At 38.4% G+C, this 6,447-nt stretch overlaps 1 protein-coding gene across 1 annotated transcript in view; it reads right to left on the reverse strand.

Annotated features, from left to right (window-relative positions):
• The window catches only part of GALNT13 (polypeptide N-acetylgalactosaminyltransferase 13), a 577,778-nt gene extending 573,062 nt beyond the window's left edge, over positions 1-4,716 (reverse strand). Inside the window, exon 1 of the mRNA XM_031960655.1 lies at positions 4,476-4,716. The gene's annotated coding sequence lies outside the window, so the exon portion shown is untranslated. The remainder of the gene's footprint in view (positions 1-4,475) is intronic.
• Between the last annotated feature and the right edge of the window lie 1,731 nt (positions 4,717-6,447).

A 6,447-nucleotide genomic window follows, 5' to 3' on the forward strand; every position in this document is an offset into this window, starting at 1 on the left:
GCTGAACTTGATGCCTCCATGATCCCTTCCGGACTCAAAACCTGATACCAACATATTTAATACCTATCACAGAATTATTGTGAAGCTCAAATATGAAAACATAAAGAGATATGCAAAAGTTGTGTTTATCAGCCATATTAAAGTAGAAACCCTTAATTAAACAAATAATTCTAAGGGTTCAATAAATGTACAACATATGAATTTGTTAAATAATTTTCCCAAATAAGGACATTAGTCATGAGATATATTTGCAAACACATGTTAATATACAGATCATCCACATTATTTAAAAAGTCCTTAAATAGAAATTCATTTTGAACCTATTCTGCTAAGCATATATTAGTATTTAATTTAATTTAATTAAATCATTAATTAAACAAATAATTCTAAGGGTTCAATAAATATACAACATATGAATTTATTAAATAATTTTCTCAAATAAGGACATTAGTCATGAGATATATTTGCAAACACAAGTTAATACACTCATCACCCACATTATTTAAAAAGTCCTTAAATAGAAATTCATTTTGAACCTATTCTGTTAAGCATATATTAGTATTTTATATTATATTTATTTATTCTTTAGGCAATCAGGGTTGAGTTATTTGCACAGGGTCACATAACTAAGTAAGTGTGTGAGGTCAAATTTGAACTGAGATATGACCTTATACCAGAGCTTTATCCACTATATCATCTGCCTACCCCCCAACAAATTTATGCTCTGTAAAGACATGCCATGATTTTGTCTTACTGGTTTTTGTGCATCTGATCTAGAGACAGGGACAAAGACAAGAATGTAGAAATAAAATGCAAATTAAAAGCTATTCATTTCTAAAGAAAAGGTTCAAATTAGTGCTCCAATTTATCTGTTCTTTAATTTGAAGATGATTATATTTCCTTGACATAACAGACAAACCCCCTAAGAAGACGTGTTAATTAAAAGCTATGATCAGGTATATATTATTTATTATAATGATAATTCAATATACTGTATCTCATAATACAAGTGACTTAGAATTATACATTTTGTAAACTGTCCATTTTTATAAAGTACAATGGCTATCCAGCAGTGACATGAGCCCTTATTATCTCCTGTGTTCAGTGGAATTTAATTCTATTCCTGCCTTGCTCTCATTAATCATTTCTTTCTTACTATTTTCATTGTTCAGAAACATCTCTTTATTCTTCAAAAAAGGAATAATAATGATAATAATAAATAGTATCAGCCGCTTCTACTTTACTACGTTAATCATTTTTTCTCTAAGGTTTCAACATTTTGTGACACAATCTTTTCTTTTCAATGGGGATGTTTTTTCCTAACACTCCCACTTTTAAATTCAAGTTCAGAGCATGGCAACATTTAATACCTTATTACTTTGTCACAACTTCCCATTTTCTTGCAAAAGGAAAGAAAAAATTTAAATATGGATATAATATGCTAAAATATATTTGTTTTCATTCTACTTCATCCCAAGTACTTAAAAGACATCTGCAATTCTATCAACATCTATATCTCCATTGCCCCTTCTTTAATTATTAGTACAGTCAATTCTAAGTTATAAGCAGGAAATAGCTTCTTAAAGTAATCTTTTAAAACACATACTACATTTTGCTTTTAGTTATCCAAAATACCACTGGCAAATTTACAGCTATTATTAGTAGACAATCACATCTTTAGAGAAGAAAAATTGCAAATCCACTAGCCTTACAAATATCATGCAACAGGAGGTATTACATGCCCAAAGGTTCACAGAGTGAGATTCTCATATGTATGAAATATTATACTTCTTTTTTATCTTTATAGCACTGAGGAACTTGGTAAAATACTTGGAATGAATTATCCAGTTAACAGATAGTATATCCCCCAAATATATTTAATCTGACATATTTGATTTTATAAAGCACATTCCATTGCTAAAAGTTGCACTAAAGCGTATACTAAATGTTATATGTTTACTTTCAGTTTAGAATATTGTGTATATCAGGTTTTCTATCATCATATATTCTTGTGTTCCAGTAGCATCAATATAGAATTGACAACTAAAGGTCACTAAATAATATTAAGATTAAGCCATCAAATTCCATTCCAGATAATAAGATACATTAGAAAGACAGCCATTATCCAATGCTCTTTTTGTCCTCAATTTTCTTTCATCAAATGAAATAACCTACTACCTGTAAACTAAAAGGGAAATTATCAATGACCCCAAAATGTATAGAACATGTCTACACTCTGAACTTCCAATATTTCTTATACTAAACAAATGTCTACTCTCTTTGCAACACTACAATAAGTACTGATACCTGACTTGGAAATCTTTTTTTCAAACCCTTATGTCTCAGGATGCAGAAATTTTTACATATACCAACAACATTAAGCAATTTAAAAATCTTCCACTTTTCCCCAGACATGATTAAAGATCCTGAAGCCATCAGAAGAGAAGCATTAACCATTTCAGCTATGCAATGAAAAAAGAGGGAAGTTCTCCAGAGGTAGTTTTTTTACCAAACAAGCAAAGAAACATCTAAGGAATGAAATTTAATGAAAGCTCTAGTGAAGTTAGAATAAAGTGAAATTCTTGCCTTTGTAAAATTGTACCAAATAAAATGTACAAGTTGCTTAATATGCTAATTCTGCCATTTGGTTAGAACTTATCCAGATTTATCTATTCTAAATTTATGTGAAAAGGTTTTATATCAAGTATTCCAAAAGCTTCTGTGTTATAGAGGTATTACAAGGGGATAGTTAGAAGGAGTAGAACACCAAAGATAAAATCAACATAATGAGAAGGAAAGACAAAGTGAAAGAGAATCCAGAAATAATCACTGAATCTGATTTTCCATAGCCCACTATCCCCAAATGAGAAGGTTTCTGTGATGCTAAAGGGCAGGCAAACACAACCATACAGACACAAACACAAAAAGCTTGGATAGGACTGTATTCACATAAAATGATTTTGACAGTCTCGGGGGCACACATGAAAACTTAATTTATGGAGAGATGAAATGGTCCTAGCCTTTTACCACCTATATAATTCCCCCCAATAGGGGAAATTTCCTCCAGTCCCAATGCTAGTAAACCCATCTCATCTCTTCATTCTAATACAGCTAGCATGGTTTCCATTACCTATTTAGGGATCAGTGTTTCATTGAACCCCCGATGCTTCTGTAATTTTTTTCCTGTTCTACCCTTGTTCCCATTTCGGCTATCACTAAAGCCTGGAGAAGTGGAATCTATGCATGGAAACACTCCAGAAATGTAGAGGAAGGGGGCATAGGAAGCTATCATTGCAGATCTGACTTTCCAAATGGGAAGCCTCAATCCATGCCTGTTTCACAGCAAACCAGTACATTTAGGTTGTGTTAAGGGTAGAAAAGCAACCCTTATTCTTGCCACCCAACACACCAGCAACTAAGAAAAATAAAATAATTCACACACAATCTTACTTTCCCCTAAAATAAAAACATCTCTGCACCTGTCCACTTCTAGCAGCCCGACTTGAAAATCTAAGCCTTTCTTTACCCTTCTACCCTGCTGAATGGTATTAGAAATCAACTCTTGGGGCGGGGAAGAGAGTAACAACAACGCAACAATAACATTATTTTGTGTCCTTTCCCTTTACTACGTTCTCTCCTTCGCTTTTTATACCACCACCACATCCATGCACACACACACATACAGAGTTCGTAGGTTTTGGCAGAGTAGAAAGCAGTGGCACTTCAAGCCTCCTTGCCTGCCATAACAGAGAATAACTCAACACGGGGACCGAATACACTGGAGAAAGTTGCTAAGACTGACAATAGAGATCCAAGAGTTGAGGTAAAAATAAATAAATAAATAGATTAATTAATTAAATTTTTAAAAATAGTAGGATTCCTGCCCTCCCTTCTGGAAGACAGAATGGTTTTATACTTCCCTTGCGGGGGGTGGGGAAGGGGTGTCAAAACACTGCCATAATTTCCTTCATCCTTCTTCTCCTCAAGTTCAGTTAAGGGAGTAAAGGCTGCGAGCGGCTACAGAAAGTTCGGCGCATCCCGGGTTCTCTGGCTCGCTGCGCTGTACTTACACCTGCTGTAGCTGGCGGCACCGGATAAAGCGTGTCCCCTAGTCAGAACCCGGTTACTAGTGCCACCTTCCACTTCTCTTTGACAGCCCAAGCCTCTCTCTGACTCAGTACAGCTCCGATGCTCCCCTATCTCGTACCCACGCTTTACTTGTGATGGGACTTTACCTCTTGCTCATTCCCTGCGCTTGGGCCGAAGGGGGATTGCCGAAACCTTCTTTCGCCCACGGGTCAATCACCTCCATCCTCATTTCCCGCGTGCCCTCCTCTGCCAGGGGAAGAGGAGGGAGCACAAAATCTGCTCGCCTTTGGCAATGATTCTGTTAAGAGGGAGTGAATAAATACCACGGGAATATAGAATACACACAGGAGCAGAAGCTCCTGGGGAGCAGACCCCGGGAAGCTCACCTGGAAATCTCCGACTGCCCTCCCTTTGCTCCGCGGATCACTCCCCCCTGCTCCCCCTAATGCCTCTTCACACTTCCCGAGGGGAAGAGCAAGCCAGCTCCGGCCTCTTTCCACTCCAGATAGGCTTCTTCATATCGCAGCCCCGGGATGGCAGTGGCTCCGAGTGGCTGAAGAACCAGGAATGAGCCAGAGGACGGGAAAAGAGAAGGGAACGCTGTCACCTATGGATCAGCAGCAGCCGCTACCGCCGCTACCGCCGCCACCGCTGCCGCTGCTTGGTCACTTCTCCCCTGCCCCCTCCTGCTCTTCCCTCTTTCTTATCCCTCCCACCCTACCCCCCCTTTTCTCTCTTCCTCCTCCTCCTCCTCCTTCTCCTCCTTCCACCCCTCCTCTTCCTATAGCAGAAGCCTAGAGGCTTCTCGCTGGGCTGGTATCATTTACGTAACCAGTCCCCCATCCCTCATCCTCCCCACCTCCTTTCCCCCAACCCCAGGCTAGGGCTCTGCCAGCCAAACAAGCTATAGCTGCACTAGAAGCACCGACAGCAGCTCGAGAAATGTTCACAAGTCCCGCGATACTTGGCCATTGCGTGCCCCCAGATTCCAGCCTTAGCGTCTGTGCCTTCTCCTCAGAACCTGGGCACTGGAACCTTTTTTTAGGTGAAAGGCTTCTGAACCGCGGGCGAGATAATCCGGCACCGCATCAGGCCGGCACTACGTCCATCACACCAAAGAGTGGAGTGTACTCGGGCGGAGGATAGAGGTTACCGGGATGCGGTTGAGTCCTGAGAAAGACTGTGCCTACTATCCTCCCATGTATGCCCTCTGCATCCAAAACCACAGCTTAATTGGAGAGTACGGGTTCATTCTAGAAAAAGAGAACAAACAAACAGTGCTGCCCAAATGTCTTGATCGACTCTGAGTAACCCAATTGGCTACTGATTCTTCCTGTCGGTTTATGCTGGAAAACGGAGGAACCCTAGTGCCCTTAATTTGCTCCAGAGGGGTGTGGCAAAAGCAAAGCTTTAATTAATGGCGGGAGGAAATGATATCTATGGGTCTACCTCCCAGGCAAGAATGTATTTTCTCAGATTGTTTTCCTTAGAACAACCAAGAAAAGGTACTGTATTAGACTTTTAAAATAGGCACACAAATTAGCATTTAGAGGGCAGCCTTTAATTCTTGAGCAAAAGATTAAGCTTTTGGGGCAGCCAAATGACAAAGGTATGTGTATGGACTGGAGCCTTGGTGTTTAATGTCAGCATCGTCTGTATAAATCACAATATTTCTTGTTGTCTCCTCATCTGTCAAGTAGGGACCAGAATATCTTCCCTAATCTCATCAGATTATTATGAAAAGGAAATGAGAACGTGTGAAAATTCTCTTTAAAAGTTGGCACACAACACAAAAATTATAATAATAATTAACTTTAAGAATGTCCACGCCATAAAAGACATGGAGGACAAGTATTTTAGTCTGAAATATGACAAAAGCACAGCCAAGTGGTATACTGGCATAACACAGATTATAAAAAAGCAAGAGGAAGACCCTTAATGGATTGAGGAGATAATGAATGGAGGATTAATCAGAAAACAATGACAAATATCTCAAAGAGAAACATTGGTGGTAATCTGCATTAGTGAAAGGAGTGGTCCCACTATTGAAATTATGGATTCACCCAAGCATAATAGTGTTCATGGGAAAGGAGAGTCTTAAAATATAGACAAGAAAAAAAAAAAAAAAGACATCCTTTAGGAAACAGTCTTTTCTTGGTTTACAATTCAATTAGTTAATTTTTTCATTAACCATAAATATTTGAGTATCTACTTTATTCATATCTGAATATCTATCCAAGTCCCTCTCTGTTTTCTACTATTTAAAATTAACTACTCATCCTTCTGTTCTGCTCTTTCCATCTTCTTAGTAGACCATATCAATTATCATTCTTAAGCATCAGCTACATGACAGAAATA

The sequence above is a fragment of the Sarcophilus harrisii genome, chromosome 3, assembly GCF_902635505.1.
Source record: "Sarcophilus harrisii chromosome 3, mSarHar1.11, whole genome shotgun sequence".
In the NCBI taxonomy this organism is placed as follows: Eukaryota; Metazoa; Chordata; class Mammalia; order Dasyuromorphia; family Dasyuridae; genus Sarcophilus; species Sarcophilus harrisii.